This window comes from Ambystoma mexicanum, chromosome 10 (genome assembly GCF_040938575.1).
Source record: "Ambystoma mexicanum isolate Mex_15411 chromosome 10, UKY_AmexF1_1, whole genome shotgun sequence".
Taxonomy (NCBI): domain Eukaryota; kingdom Metazoa; phylum Chordata; class Amphibia; order Caudata; family Ambystomatidae; genus Ambystoma; species Ambystoma mexicanum.
Window position 1 is genome coordinate 853,778,962 of NC_090932.1, and position 17,197 is coordinate 853,796,158.

The following is a 17,197-nucleotide window of genomic DNA, read 5'->3' on the forward strand; positions in this document are numbered from 1 at the left end:
GGGTAAATGAAACTCTCATAACTACATATAAGAAGAACGTTTCTCAATATCTAAACTCCTCAAGGGACCCTGAGAATAAATGTTGGTTTAAAAGTGCTATCACCTCCTCCCTTAAGAAATCTATTAAGACTGGGTGTAGCATAAAGGCTGTGGTCTTAGGCTCAGCTGAGCCAGTATGTAAGAAGGATTAAGCTCTTAACATTCGTGTAAGAGAGGTCCCCACAGGAGACCCCTCCAAAGGCATGAACTGGCACTCTATAGGGCACTTGGGTGTAGCACCCTCAAGGTCAAATAGGGACAACGCCCCTAGGACCACAAAGCTAAATGTCACTGGTGTGACCCACCTTTAGTTAACACTGAGGTGGAATAACCTCTTGATAACCCACCTAGAGTGGAAGTGGTTCACCCTGTTTACAATAACTGAAATGTTCCTGTTCAACCTATAACACTGTGTAATAACTTTGTTCAAGTCACTGATGTGATTCTGCCTACAGCTGAGCCTGAGGTAGAAAGTCCCTCTGAAACCTCAGACAGTGGAGGTGGTCCTTGAATCTCAAAACCTGGGCTCTCGACCACCTACTGTGGAGGCAATTCCTAGAGCTGACAAGAACTTTGGTGTTCCTGTCACTGACCCTGTGTGGTGTATGTCCTTTATAATAAACACCCCTTCAGTTAAATCGAAAGTGGCTGAATCACTTGAAAACCCAGTTACAGCGGAAGCGGTTCCTAAAACTCTAAAGCTGGATACTCCTGAAAATCCACCTACAGTGGAGGTGATCCAGATGGATGTAAAGAACTTGGGTGTTTTACCAAACCTAAGAGGGCAAGGAGTTTCCTTGGCCCGAAGGTAGGAATGACGTTTTCTCCTTTAGTTCAGAGTACCCAGAAGGAAACTTCCAGGCCTGAAAAACAAAAAGAGTAAAAAGAAATCTAAGAATAGCTTTCTTGCTAGGCCTTCTATCAAAAGGCCTGTGACTCCAACTACTCCTACAAGAGAGATTAATAGGTGTTCTGGAAAGACTATGGTCTCTGTTTTAAGAGACAACTCAAAATCTGTGGGATCCTCTACAGAGGACCCTACTGTAAGTCCTTATGTTGGTAGGGCAACCTCTAACAAAGGCAGAATCGAAAACTATAATGTTAGGGAAATGGTAGCCCCTGCCACCAATGTTAGGACCATTTTTCTAAAGTCCAACCAAGGGCTTAGCAAAATCATTCAACTGAGGCAGTACAAGACCCTACTCTTAGTATAAGGCTGTACCACCTGAGTGTATGGTAGCGTAGACAGAGCAGCCAGGCATAACTTAGGAGGGAGAGGGGGCTGTAGAATCAGTACAAAGAAATTGTAATAGAAATGGTCCAAAGAAACACTGAAATGCAAGTAGGCCCAGATAAATCTTGGGGGAATTAAGTACTATCACAGATCATATAAACACTTTGTATAAAACACAACACTATGCTTGCAGATACATAGACCAAAGCATATAACCTTATTTGGAACACCTAACAGTAGTTCTAGGGATGTCAAAACCAATAGTTACTTTTGGATTACTTACAGTAATACATGGTAGTAGACCCTATTATTTTTACTGTGACGCTCAGCAAGAAATCAAATAGTAAGTGAACTGGACAATATACTTTTCAGAATAGTTGAGCCCTTATCCCTGGAACAGTAAAAATCTATAACTATAGTTCAGGATAACACAATTATTCTAGGGGCATTGGACCTAGGGTTGCAATATACAATGAAACATACTTTTCAGCTCAGTGAAACACAGTCTAAGATCAGTAAGAACTTATTACACTATTTTTGGATGGCTCAAGGCAGACCAAGATTAGCTACATCTAAGAACAGTTTTCAAGGATGGCACACAGTTATTTTAGGCAGGTAAAACCTAATGTTATAATATACTATTACACTTTGCTTTTCAGATCAGTTCAACACAGATTAAGATAAGCAATAATTCTTTAAACTTGTTTAAGTACTCGCTGTACCTGTCTATACCTGTAACCAAGCTATCTATACTGTAACAAACTGTCTATACCTGTATCCAAGTTATAAGTATTCTTGTCATGTTGTGCACCCAGCTACCTAAGGGTTTAGAGCACCCTACAAATAAATAAACAAACAAACACACAGCTAACACAAGGTAAGTAAAACCTATACATTGTTCTTAGGATGGCACACAGCTAACGCAAGGTAAGTAAAACCTATACATTTTTCAAAAGGATCTATCAGCAACTTTAGAGGTAAGTATAACCTAAGCAGACATATTCTGGACAGGCTAACAGCAAGTTAGGGCAAGCAAGACCCAATTGGGGACACTCATACAATTATCCTAACAGGAATGATAAAGTGCAACCAAACAACATTACTTTTGGGAAGAGGGGGACCCAATTCACAGGTGAGTAAGTTAACCTTCTTATCTACTTTCTGTTAGAATGGCGAGACAGTTTATAAGGAAAGTAAGACTTTGAGAATACTTATTTAAGTTTAAGAAACTACACAGCGTATTCAAGGTAAGTAAATCCTATATATACTTTTCAGAATGGCAGAACATATCTAAGGTAAGTAATAACTTTTTGTAACTATTCCCTCGAAGAGTTTATAGTTACAAACTAAATAATTTACAAGTAATGTCAACTTTTCAACACTTGTTTTACTTTTTAAGGTAGACCCCTTAAAGTATCCAGCCCATCCCAATTCTAATAATGAGTTCTCGCAGAGGCAGAAGTGGGACCGTAGGGGGCTAGGAGCCAGCTGTATGCAGGGTGAGAAGGGGCTCAGTGCAGGCAAGGTTCAGAGTTCCAGAGGAAGACTGTTCAAATAAGCAAGTATTTTACTTTAGAGTTAGTTGAAGGTCCAGGGACTTCATAGAAGACACCTAGGACACCCTAGGAGGATTCCAGCAGTGGGCCTGGATGAACTGGATGAGAGACTTCCCAATCACAGAAAACTCCACAAAACCACACAGGAATTACAAGAGACTAAATGTAAGTAAATACCTGAGCCAGCACAGTGCCTCAGCACAGAAGAAGAGTTTGCAGCAGGAGAACTTCAGGATCTGTAGCCGAAAACCTAGGTGCTGCGTTGCTTGTCAGAAGGATAGAAGACAGGACCCTGGATTGGCTTTTTCAGCAGAGATCGACACAGAAAGATTCAGGCAAAGGTTTCTTTGTTGCTGGACCTGGCTTTTCACGCCTTTTCAGGAGCACAGAAGAAGACAGAATATTGCTGGTCGGATTCTTGTTCTTTGCAGGATCCAGCACTCAGGTGAGGGGACGTTTTCAACTTCTTTCACATATATAGAGGTCCAGCAGGATGCCCACAAAGTTTCATCAAGATTTGGTATTCAGAAAACCATGCACCGCACAGTGGCTTGAGGTCCCAGGGTATTGGCGCATTTCATCCCCGCAAGGTTGCAGCAGGACATGGAATGGCCCAAAATGTAGGTGGTCTTGAGTCTAGTGGGTCTCATCAGTCATCGTTTTTTGAGTCCCCAGGCCGACTGGAAGGACGGAGTACAGCAGACTCTGGTTATACACCGGGCTCTCCGGTCGCTGGAAATTGTCTCACCCACATTTTCCTCATCATCCTCTTAGGTTTTGGTTCCAGTGGTCGACTTCCTCTTCAGCTTCCAGGATCAGACTTTTATGCAGGAAGCCAGCCAATCAAATAGGCATGCAACATTCAAACTTGGGGGATTGGCAGTCCTTTCAGGACAGCCAGCCTCCCAGTTTGAACTGGATTCTCGCAGTCCGGCGGGAAGACAAAGGGGTGCAAAGTGTTGGACTCCTCCCTCGCTTCCTGCGTACATAGACACTCTGGAGCCTGGGTGGGAAGTACACATGACTCCCCCCAAAGATAAAGTTAACACAAAGGAATTTCTTACCCTGGATGTCAGGGGAAGGAACATGAAAGGACATGGAACACTAAAATGGTGAAAAAAGAAGACGGGGGCCATTTTGATAAAATGAGCACCCCTGCGTGCCTTTACTGGGGCTGTGCAAACAGCCCTTGGTAAAGATGCACCGAATTAATAAAAAGGTTCACTGCTACCAGCCATTAAAGGGAAGTTTGTCCGTGTAACATAAATGTGACATTTAAAATGAGAAAAGGGATAGATGGTATCTCCCCAGCACTCCACATAAGGTGGGGGGGGGTGCTGGTTTCACCTAGTAACATGTAAAAGGGATCCAAAGATCCTTTCTACCCTTGGGAACTGCAGTTATCACGAGGTTAGCCAGAGAAAGTTAAAGGGGAGCAACAAGAACAACCCTGCAACAATAGAAAGGTATATACCAAAGGTTGTCAAAAAGGAAAACATTAAAAAGACACTATGGAGAGTCTTAAACATGACACCCATAAAAAGAGTGAAAGATTATGTGAGTATGGACAAAGCATCCCACTCACTGAGGTATAAGGACAAATAATCCACCAGTAAAGCAAAAAGGTCTGAGGTTGACACAGGTCAGGAAGATTTATCATTGCTCTGAAAATCATACCTAACACAGTTCTATTACGCCATTATTATTCACAGATTTCCTTTCATTGTACCTTTGGTTGTTATGGAGGGTTTTAGCTTTAAAAGTCTCCCGGATTTTCAAAGGGTTTTTATTTCTCCTGATTCCTAGGAGTTTGTGATTGTTTTCACCCATAGTTATATGTTTATCTTGTGGAACAAAAAGAATTTGGCACTGAGAAAATATACTCCCTACAGGAAGACAAATACTGCATCTCACCCCATGGCGTCCTCTCGTTCCCCTGGGGCCTTTCTCCTCCCAGGTGATCCTCCCGCAGAACACCACTCCCAAGGTCAGGATCAGGAAGTGTCTACTTTTCCCTGGCTACGTGGCAGGAGGATTTAGGCAGGGATTTTGTGAGGAGTTCGTTGGATTTGTCACAGTGGTTATGGGAGTTGGAGTCCATAGCTGTCTTGGGACTTTCAACTCTTCGATTTTTCCTGTGATGGATTTCACATGAAGGCACAATAGAAACAAGAGGTTATGTGTGAGTTGTGTGTGTTTGAGCCACAGGTGGGGGCCTGACAGAGATGGCAATAGGCCATTAAGAACTCGGGTATCAGAGGGTCTTCCTCATGGCAAAGTGGGGGATATTGTGTCTTAGTCAATGGAGTCAAAACATCGCCCTGTTAGTTGTCTCCTCCCATGTGATCGTCCCCCATAAAGCCACCCCAGGCTCAAGATCAGGTAGCAGATGCCGTCCCCTGGTCACATAGGAGAGGAGGTCACTGCCATTGAATCTGTGATGACGCCAATAGATTCATCACGCCTCACTCTATGCATATTGAATGGCTATTCAAAGAGTATGTTAGGCTAGCTGAGCTGGAACTACATTTCATGTGTGGTATTTTATATTTGTTCTGCAGCAACTCTGTACATACAGTAATTTCACTGTTCTATGTTTAGAGGGAATGCAGTAATATGTGCATGTTTATGAATGTGCCTCTGTCACTAATAGGTTTCTGTATATATAAAGCAGAACATCTGTTGGTTTGTTCCTTATACAATTCCACACCATTTCACCAATCTGCACCAAATGTTGCATAGTTACCTGTTAGGACCCTCCAGACATTACTGGCTACACGACATTTGGACACCCCATCCCTTTCCCCGGATTTCAGCCCCTTCACATGTTAGACGGTTGCCTGAAATGGGCAAAACATCAATGTGGTCATAGAAGGACCGGACAAAGCTCATTTTAAGCGTCTCGATGCAAGGAACAAAACTAAGTTTCAACACCATTTCTGAAATATTTGCACTGCAACGCACTGCTCCGCGCCAGGGTGAAGCAGAGTGCACAGAAGGTCCCAGTATGCTGCAGCACGCCATCTCCCCTCCACATCTGATTTGGGGTATGTCAGCCAGCCACACGTGCCCATTCTCAGTGTGGTTTACTTCAGAGTGCAAAGCACATCAAGCAATAATCGACTCGGAACATCGACCAACAGGATCATTGATTTTCAACAATTGATCCGGGTGTGATCATATCTGTCTACAGATTCTGTGCAGAGCACGGGTACTTTTTGCTAGTAGGTTTCATACAACAACTTGCCTGCCCTATGCTCCTTTTGCTCATTGCCTTTTTTCAGTTTTTCAGCTGTGGCATAGTTGGAACATCTTGAAGGCCAGTGGGTCTCTGCTGAGACACCATAGTCAAGACCCAAGTAGTGGTGAAGAGAGCCTGTACTATTGTTTGCCACCAAGAGAACGCATGTAAATAATAATGTCAAAAAGAGCTCAGCAGGGCAATAATTAAACATTGGAGATGTGACCTATGTCCATTAAAAATCAGCGGACCATTGGAGCTAAGTGTCATGACCCATAGAACTTGCCCTTTCTGGACTTCCTGGTCCTTTTCGCGACGGGGCTTGTATTCCTTGTTACTCCCAACATGGCCGTGGCAAGTGACTTGCCTCGCACCAGCCTTTACGTCGGACACGGCACGTTCTATAAATTGGCCATGCCCCCGCGGCCCGGCGCATTTCAACGCTATCATTAGGTAGTGACTAGACGTGTGTGTGCTGTTCGGCGAATCCACTATTCCTAGTTTCCTGGTCCCTTCTTCCTTCCTTCCACCTTTTCCCTCTAAATCTGCTCCCGGAATCCTCAACCCTAGCGACCGCTTCTTTCTTCCTGGACATCCTGGAACTGCGACCTTCCTGGAACTCTGAACGCGAGCTGGACCCGGACGAGACTTGAGCGAGCCTATACAAGACCCGATCCATCCACAAGAGGAATCTTCCAGTGGAACAGAGCAAGAAGTGATCCCAGGTGAGACGGGGGAGATTTACGACAGTTTGAGACGCCAAACGACCGACACTGATACTGCTATGGAGAAAGCAGTCCAGGACCTCATGCGTGGCATACAAGAACTAACAACTGAAGTGCAGAACTTAAAAGCGGAGAATGCTGCGTTAAAGCAACTTGTTTTGTCTCGCGACTCCGCTAACAAGGAGAGTGTGTTACTGGGTGGAGAGTTAGACAAATATGATGGCTCGGCAAAGTCCTTACGTGGATTCCTGGATTCCTGCTTGGTGCATTTTACTTTTAAGCCCTACTATTTTTCAACTTCCAGGGCAAAGGTGGGCTTCATAATCTCGCACCTCACAGGGAACGCGTTGACCTGGGCCACTCCCCTAGTCAACTCTGGAGATGCCCTCCTGGATGATTATGATGGATTTATTTAGGCACTTAAAACTATGTTCGACCGCCCAGAACAGGTTTATAGTGCTCAGGAACGGTTACTTGATTTCCAACAGGGATCCCAGGATATGCTAACATATGTTACTAGATTCAAACAACTGGCCAAAGAAGCAGATTGGTCCTCAGAAGCAAGTTTCACTCTATTTCGCAGGGGTCTAAATGAGTATATAAAGGATGAATTAGCCAGAGTGGCTCTTCCTAGCTCATTCCAGGCTCTTATGGATCTAGCCATGCAAATAGACTTCCAAATCCAGGAAAGAAAGGCTGAAAGAAGAAAGACCAAGATACCCTTTCAAAAGAACTCCCTTGAGACTTCTATAAAAACCGATCCTGCCCCAACCCCTGACATAGATCCAGAACCCATGCAAATAGGCGCCTTCCGTGGACCTATTTCCCCACAAGAAAGGATGAGAAGGATCCACACAGGCCTGTGCATGTATTGTGCCTCGGATAAACACCTTGTTAGAGAATGTCCTCTAGCCCCTCTACGGCATTCGGGAAACGCCAGCTCCCGATCCTAGATGGAGCGAGGTGTCGGGAGAGAGATGTTTGCTCCACATCAATTCCATCCTTGAACTCTCCTGGACAAAACAATTTGGTGATACTACAGGCCTTCCTGTCGCCCTCCAAGAATAAGACCTATCCCATTCTGGCCTTGGTGGACTGCAGAGCTATGGGAATTTTCATTGATCAAGACTGGGTTGTTAGTCATCATATTCTGTACGAGACACGAAGCACCATGCAGACGGTGGAAGCAATCGACGGAAGACTCCTCTCTTCAGGACCCATAAGCCTGCAGACAAAAGACATCCAACTTTCCATAAACCATCACCAAGAGCGGATTACATTCGACATCATTAAGTCAGCCCATTACCCCATGGTATTGGGTATGTCCTGGTTACAAAAGCACAATCCGTATATCAATTGGACAGCAGGATCACTATTCCTGGGCTCAGAGTTTTGTATGTCCCACTGTCTATCCCTGGATCCCTCCTCGACACCTCCTAAAGAACCACTAAGAGACCAGAAAACACCACTCATGGTTTCCAATATCATACAAGTACCAGAGGCCTATCAGGGATATGCTGATGTATTTTCAACTGCCATAGTCCAGGCCTTACCCCCTCACAGACCTGAAGACTGTGCCATAGATACAGATCCCTCAGCAGTGATTCCCTTCGGCAGAATGTTCATTCTTTCTGAACCTGAGAAAAAGGCCCCCCGAGAATACCTGGGCACCAATCTTGAAAATAGCACCATAAGACCCTCAAAATCTCCAGTGGGTGCTTCGTTGTTCTTCGTTCCCAAGAAGGACACCAAGGAACTCAGACCTTGCCTCGACTATCGTGGCTTAAATCAATGCACCCTCAAAGATCGGTACCCACTGCCCCTGATCTCGGATATCCTGGAAGCTGTGAGAGGTGCCGTAATATTGCCGAAGTTGGATCTCCAGGGTGCCTACCATTTAATCCGTGTCCTGGAAGGAGACAAATGGAAAACAGCCTTTAGAACACCATTTGGTCACTATGAATCTCTAGTCATGCCCTTTGGACTAGCTAATGCTCCTGCAGTCTTTCAACGTTTTATGGATAGGGTGTTTTCTGACATGTTATTCCTCTTCGTCATTGTCTATCTGGATGACATATTGATCTTTTCCAAGGATCCTCTAAAGCATGAAGAACATGTAAAGGCAGTATTACAACGACTCCGTGAACACAAACTTTTAGCCAAACCCGAAAAATGCTTGTTTCACGTTACTTCTGTTCACTACCTAGGATTCATCCTTAGCCCAGAAGGAATTGGTATGGACCGTTCAAAGGTTAAAGCCATACTGGCTTGGCCCGCTCCCACATCTGTGAAACAAGTTCAATCCTTCCTGGGGCTTGCCAACTTCTACCGGAAGTTCATTTCTACCTTTTCCGAGATCGTTCAGCCGATCGTTGCTCTCTTGAAGAAAGACACCCCCTTTATCTGGTCTACACCGCAAGATAAAGCATTCCAACGATTGAAGACAGAGTTCACGCAAGCCCCCATCCTGGCCCAACCCGACATAAATCACCCATTCCTAGTGGAAACGGATGCCTCTAACTACGCCATAGGAGCAGTCTTGAAACAGGTACTTGAGGATAAACTGGAACACCCCATTGCTTACCTCTCACAAACCCCGACTCCCAGTGAGACACACTATTCCGTCATGGAAAAGGAACTGTTAGCCATCCGTCAAGCCTTCACTGAATGGCGACATCTACTTCTGGGTGCTAGATATCCAGTTCAGGTCCACAGGGACCATCGGAATCTTCAAATTCTACAGTCATTGGAGTGCAGGAACAGTCGTCAGGCGCGTTGGGCCTACTTCTTTGCCCAGTACCAATTCCAAATCACTCATGTTCCCGGATCACAAAACATGATTGCTGACGCCTTATCTCGACGTCCTGACTATGTAACCACTGAAGACAAGGCCTATCCTAAGATGTTTCCCACACGATCTTTGTAGCTCAATCAGTCAACCTCCTGGAAGAAATCCGAGTGCAAACCCAGTCCGTTGACCTCTGGAAGGATATTTCAAAGAAGAATCCATGGAACCTAAGAGTTAAGGAAGGATATTTATTCAAGGACAGTGCACTGGTCATTCCTACACAGAAATTACAACAAAGAATGACAAACCTCTGCCATGACACCCTTCACTCCGGACATCGTGGCATAACTAACACCCTCCGTCTTATACAAAGACAGTTTTGGTGGCCTGGAATGAAGACCGACGTACAACAGTACATCAAAGCTTGTGCTGTCTGCAGTCAAAACAAACATGATAACAAGAGACCGGTGGGCCTTCTACTGCAACCATCGCTGCCAACAAGACCATGGGAATTCATTGCTACAGACTTCATTGTGGAATTACCACCTTCCCGAGGATACACGACCATCATGGTAACCATAGTCTTGTTCACTCATATGGCTCATTTTACGCCTCTGTATAAACTACCATCCTCCTCAGAACTTGCTGGAATCTTCCTGGAACACATTTTCCGTCTTCATGGACTTCCTTCCAAGATCATATCGGACCGAGGACCTCAATACGTCTCACAATTCTGGAAACCTCTGTGTCGTATTCTAAGGATCCGATGCGCTCCCTCATTAGGTTATCACGCACAAACCAACGGAGCCACGGAACGTGTAAATCAGACTCTAGAGCAATATCTTCGTTGTTTTGCCACCAAGGTTCAGGATGACTGTTCTCTCCTTATGCCCTTGGCCGAGTTTGTCTACAACAATTCCGATCACTCAGCAGTCAAGGTCAGCCCTTTCTATTGCAGTCAAGGTTTTCACCCGTCCGTTTTACCTTCTGTTCTTCCACATCCCACACCAGTACCTACTCTCGACTCATGGATTGAGACTCTCACATACACAAGGAAGCCAAGGAACAATTGGAAAAGGCCCAGACACGCACTAAGCATTATGCGGACTCCAAAAGAAGACCAGCGCCTTCTTATTCTGTTGGTGATCAAGTCTGGTTGTCCTCGAAACTATTACCACGACATCTACGGCCAAACAAATTAGCCCCCCGGTACTATGGACCATTTTCCATAAAGGAAATCATCAATTCTGTCTCATTCTGGCTCAAGCTACCAGACTCCTGGAAGAGAATACACCCAGTCTTTCACACTTCTCTATTGAAACCCTACATCCGATCTACCCGGAAAACCTGCAGACCCAGTCCTGTGATTGTGGACAATCAACTGGAATATGAAGTGTCCAGAATATGCGATTCCAGGTATAAACGGGGTCGACTGCAATACCTGGTTGAATGGAAAGGATATCCTCCTAGCGAGAGAACCTGGGAACCAGTTTCTAACCTAAATACCCCTCGATTGCTGAGATTTCATCTCATACACCCGGGCAAACGTGGTGGAACAGGTTTTCGGAGGAGGCATGCTGTCATGACCCATAGAACTTGCCCTTTCTGGACTTCCTGGTCCTTATCGCGACAGGGCTTGTATTCCTTGTTACTCCCAAAACTGCCGTGCCAAGTGACTTGCCTCGCACCAGCCTTTACGTCGGACACGGCACGTTCTATAAATTGTCCACGCCCCCGCAGCCCTGCGCGTCTCAACGCTATCATTAGGTAGTGACTAGACGTGTGTGTGCTGATTGGCAAATCCACTATTCCTAGTTTCCTGGTCCCTTCTTCCTTCCTTCCACCTTTTCCCTCTAAATCTGCTCCCGGAATCCTCAACCCTAGCGACCGCTACTTTCTTCCTGGACATCCTGGAACTGCGATCTTCCTGGAACTCTGAACGTGCGCTGGAGCCGGACGAGACTCGAGTGAGCCTATACAAGACCCGATCCGTCCACAAGAGGAATCTTCCCGCGGAACAGAGCAAGAAGCGATCCCAGGTGAGACAGGGGGAGATTTACGACATTAAGATAATATGTAAATGTGATTCTTGTCCATAACAGAGAAACTGATCAATGGGGATGGGCCCCCAATGATCAATTGACACAACAGGAGCTTGAAACATTATATGGTATGTTGATAATTAGGGATGATCATCAGTATCATCAATGCAGCTGTAGACATCCAAGACCCAGAACATGCATTTGCTTCTATATTCTGAGAGCCCAATTTTGCTTCCACCCTTGTGCAGCGCTGCTGCCCAGGAGGACTGCAGGTGCGCTCAAGCTGCACTTTGAGGGTCTGGTTTTGAGTGCTGCACAGCGGGTTGCTCTGCACCACACAGGCAGTCTGTTCAGTTGTGACGGCATGTGTGGCCTCTCACTGCACTCAAAATTCATTTGGGGCCCGGGGCATGCTTCCTGCAAGAGCAATATGGAATGACCATCAGAACCGTATCATTTTAATTTTTCATTTATAAGACGCTTAATGCACGTTGCCCCTGAGCTATCACCCCTCACCACATTGACAGTCTTCCATACTAGAGGAGAAGGTGTATTCTCTCATTTCTGTCACGTCTTGAATGTTAACAAATACAAATAAAATGTGTGTTTATTTTAAGTCTGTTTCATGTTAACATCGTAGTTAAAAAAAAGCCAATACAGATGTTTTATTATTTTGATAGTAAAGCACTGATGTTCATCCTAACCGTTTATGGGGGGATGTTGGTGTTAACACCAGATACCCCAACTGCATTAACGGGGTGCTCTAGACACACTTTTTTCACTTTCTCAACATCCTAGTAAATTAAACTATTTAAAATGTTCCTTTACCCGCACTCTGCACATGCAATTCAGAGAAGACTTTCATCTCTGTTTTGAAAAATGTTTTCTCATGTAAGATATTATAAATCAAAGAAGGACACTATCATCCATCCTATTTAGTACCTAGATAATGAACTTTAAAGGATGACCATTTGTATAATGTACTAAGGCCCTGAAGAAGAGATAACCTTGCTTTTTGTAAACTGTGACTCATCTTTGTGCACATTTTGAGTAAGCTAGTCTTAAATCAGATTAATGAGAAAGAGCACATAATATCTATGTCTTTTGCCCTTTACCTTTTTACAATTAATATCCTCTGTCACTCTCTTGTATTCTCTTATTTTATAACTTATGATCTTTTCTATTCTCCTCTTATTTTACCCTTTTTCTTCTTTCTTCTTTCTTACTCAGATATTTGTAACTTAATGTTTAACTAACATTTGTTTAGTTTTGCTTCATATTTTATAAGCATTTTTATCGTACCAACGTTTAAGATCACTTCATTATTGCTCTTACTTTGTTTTTCTTTATTACCCATGTTTAGTTATCTGATGTGTATTCGTTCTTACGATTCACACTGTTAAATGATTTATTGAAAAGTTATTTCGACAACTGTAACAATACAAAAATAAAAAAAATATAATTAACTCAATTTGACAGTGCATTTTGAGTTTTCTACCAATTGCCCGTAGAAGGGGATGATGTGCAGGCATTGATTGGCGCCGATGAAGATGGTTGCCTAACTGCCAGTTCCCCGCTTGCCTGTAATATATTAACTTCGCCTCTCAATAAAAGTGACAATATATTTCAATATAAATACATAATTGGGCCCCCAGCATCTCTAGTAGTCGTGCGGTGGCATTTCAGAAGTGGGGTTGTATGGCTCAGCTGATGAATTTGCCGGTGAGTTGTGAGGCGCTATCCTCCTCACTCTCTATTGCTCTTCCTGGAAAGCATTTTTACGTGAGTACATGGCACGGTACGTCTGAAGGCCGCCATCATGTCACAGCTTATTTTGCTTCTTTTGCTCCTGAACTCAAGCTAGTGGCCCAATATGCAACGTATATTCATTTAAGTCAGACTGTATTCACACATTTATTAGTTGTCTGTACTGTTGCTGAAAGAGCTAATCTTCTTGAACATAATTTAAACTTTGTCAAGGGGGAGCTGGTTACATGGCCACAATGAAGGTTAATTTGTACCAATGACATTGCTAAAGAACATGCAGAAAGGCTCTACAAATAGATAACATTTAAAAAGGATGCCTGCCCCCTGCTACCTTTGAACCAGATGTGGATGCTATTATGTCACAGTTAAGAGCTTTAAAGCCCTTTATGGAAATCACAAATTTTATGCTCCAACAAGTCGACGACAGATGGGCCTCCTTTGAAGCTAGAATGGGTGAGGTAGAAACAAGGATTAGTGGAGCTGAGGATGTAGTACAGTGTCTTACACTTCTTGAGAAAGGCAGTTAGCAACCTCCAAAAAACAAAATGAGGAATTGAAGAATAGAGGTCGCAGGAATAATGCAGGCATTAATGGTCTACCAGAAGGAATGGAAGATGATAATCCAATAATCAGTCAGATGGTCCCAATTTGTGGTGGTCCTGTGCTTGGTATTGCCTCCCAAGTAACTTTATCAGCACCCCTGTCTCTCGGGAATTCAGCTAAAGTGGTTTGCGCCTTCTGAAAATGGTTCTCCACAGTTCACTTTCCTCCTGTTCTTTGGTAGTAAGTGCTCTATCATTCGCAAACCCAGGTCCCCGCAAGGGATCTTTGGACCTTGGAAAATCTTGTTCAGGAGTCCAGGCTGCAGTCCAGCTCTCTGGCATTTGCTCAGTTAGGGTTTCCATTGCAGATCGTGGTGGAGGCTTTTGGCAAGCGCATCTTGATGTGGTAAGGACACAAATGTCAATCTTGGCTGTTAACTGTTCCCCTGCTAGTTATGTCAGGATGCATCTTTCTTCTATCCTTGGGGGACCCCTCCTGAACTTCCACATGGTCACTGATGTAGGGCTTTGGGAGTTCTGCGGGACCCCCCATGTGCCACCTCTAGCGCTCAGAACACAGAGCCTGTGGACCCACTTGACCATCAGAACTATCCACCTTGGCGGTAAAGCAGGCGACTTCATCAAACATGCCTATTTGTCATTGCATGGTTGACCATGCATTTTCAAGCAAGTTTTCACAGCGACCCAGGAAAATTACAATATTACTTTCAACATTACCATGCCAGAGTCAGTGTACCAAATAAGTATATAATATCTTTCCAACCTCTACCTTACACACAGAAAATGACCATGTTATTTTCACATTACCATGTTCAGCTCATATCTTTCTACCCATTTCTGGTAGGTGCTACCAGTGCTTCCCATCTTCCACAAGCAAACAGGCCACGGATCAAATCCCTACAGTGCTGACTCATCCCTTCCTCTTTCCACCTTTGATAAATCCAGTACTTTTAATCTGCATAATAGTAATAGCTGTCATTACATCACTTTCAGGCGGGATGAATCTGCCCCAATGAGCTATATAAAAATATAATATTATTATATTATGGAAAACAGCACATGCCAGCTAGTGCAACCATATGCTAAGGATAAGTAGTGTTGTACGTGGTGCTACCTGAAATATGGTGGTACACGGAGCTAGTGGGTACCTTCACCACACCACGTGCAATGTTCTGACACACACAAACACACAGGTAGTACACCCCAAAAAATACACTCTGACTCCACGCAAGCATACTGGGACGCAACAACACACACAGCTTCAAATCCACTCACCTTGCTCCCTGCCGGGTGATAACACCTCCGCTTCACTTTCCAGTGGCATGAGCATGAACCACAAATCGAGGAGAGGCGTGAGTGAACTCCCCTCCATGACCAAGAATCCCTGCTGCAGAATGCACAAAGGTAATGATGCCACCAATGCATACTTCAGCACTGATTCTGCTGTGGGGCCCTGCAGTTCTTTGAGGTGCGTGTGTGCTAGGCCTGCCCATAAAAGTGCTGAGTCCATTGCTCATGCCAAGTGTAAGCAAGACAGCATGCGGGCCACATAAAGGTGGATCTGGCCAGCAGGTCCCTAGCATAGACTATCGCTGCCATGCCCACTGCTGTCCAAGCGAATCCACAAAAAGCAAACACAGCCTCAGGCATGCCACTGCTGAGAGGTCAAATCCGCTCTTTACACTTTGCCACGACTTCTCCACAATGGCGAGTGTGGCACGGCTCCACTGCCTATTGTGGAGGAGCAGCCACTGAACCTGCCACAAACAGAAAATGAGGGTTGCAAATAATAATAATTTACATTGCTCCATTAGCCTAGACATGTTGGTAATGTGATTGTGATTGCAAAATAAACATAAAGGGTATCAAATACTCTGATGGAAGTGTACCAAAAAATGAGTGGAACTGTGACTCCGGCGGGGGACAGAGTAGGAGAAAGGAGCAACGTGCAACACATTGTCAGTAAAAAAGTAGTGGAACACCGCTCCCGACCGTTCCGGCTCACTTCGACCACTGATTCAAATACATTAATTAGATCAAAATCGCCTTTTAATCAGAAAAGTGTTTCTCTTTTCCATCTGAAATATGTCTGCCAAAACCCAGAGCTGCAATCTAAGCCGAACCCAACAGTTAACTGTGTGCTATTTTTTCAATGAGGCTATTTTTGTAGTCTGTAAAGAAAATGACAGCACCCTGTAGGTCATAACTAATTCTGCTTACTAAAATATTATAGCTTAAAAAAAAAACAATTACTAAAAGCTGATGACAGAAGCAGAAAATATACCCGTGTGTCGTCTGGCTACTCTGCACTGGAGCAAGATGAGGTGTCTAACAATGTGCCCCCATAAGCAGTAATGTCACAGCTGTCATTATGAAAAATATCCGCGCCAAGTCTGATCGGAGCTCTCGGGAGTTTGTCTCTGTAACCTGGGGCCGGGTAGCCTGCAGTCGCGTGCCCTGTTGGCAACCTAACGTAAACCTACACATTTATTTACGTGTTCCATGCATGAAATGTTGCTGCCTCCAATCTGTGTTATTTTCGATGGTGAATGAATGCAATTACGTTAACACCAAAGCAATACTATCTGTTTTATACACACACAAAAACACACACACACCGTGCATGGGGCTACAGAGCCTACCCCAAAACCAAAAAGTGATTTCTGAAGTCAGTCACACCGAAACATCTCGTAAAAACGTAGGACAGCGTTTCTTGCCTCTTTTTGAATGGAACATTTGAAAGGATTTACGTTTGTTGAAAGCAGAGTATTGTAAATGATGGACATTCCCTTATAGAATGGCCTGGCAAATGTCACTTAAATCGAATTATCAGACTAACCTACATAACTTGGGTCACCCGGTCGCGCACCACCTCCTCAATTTATTGAGGAAGTGGTGGCCGGAGAGGCACGGCTGGCTGACAGACTGAAACCAAGAACGTTGGAAGGTACCATTGAGGGGAAATCAAAGACACAATGCTGAGGCACTGTCAAAGTAACCGATATACTAATCAATCCCCCCCCTTTCCTGCTCCTCCAACATAACTATTGCCACTATGCAAAGACTAAGAGCTAGCCACACTACACATAGACACACATAAAACTAATCTAATTCTGGCACTCACCCCTCCCAATGAGACCCTGCAAACAACCCTAGAGGGAACATACCCATACACATAGTCCATAAATTCATCGACACTACACAAAGCACAACAACACAATTCAATCAAACACCTAACAGTC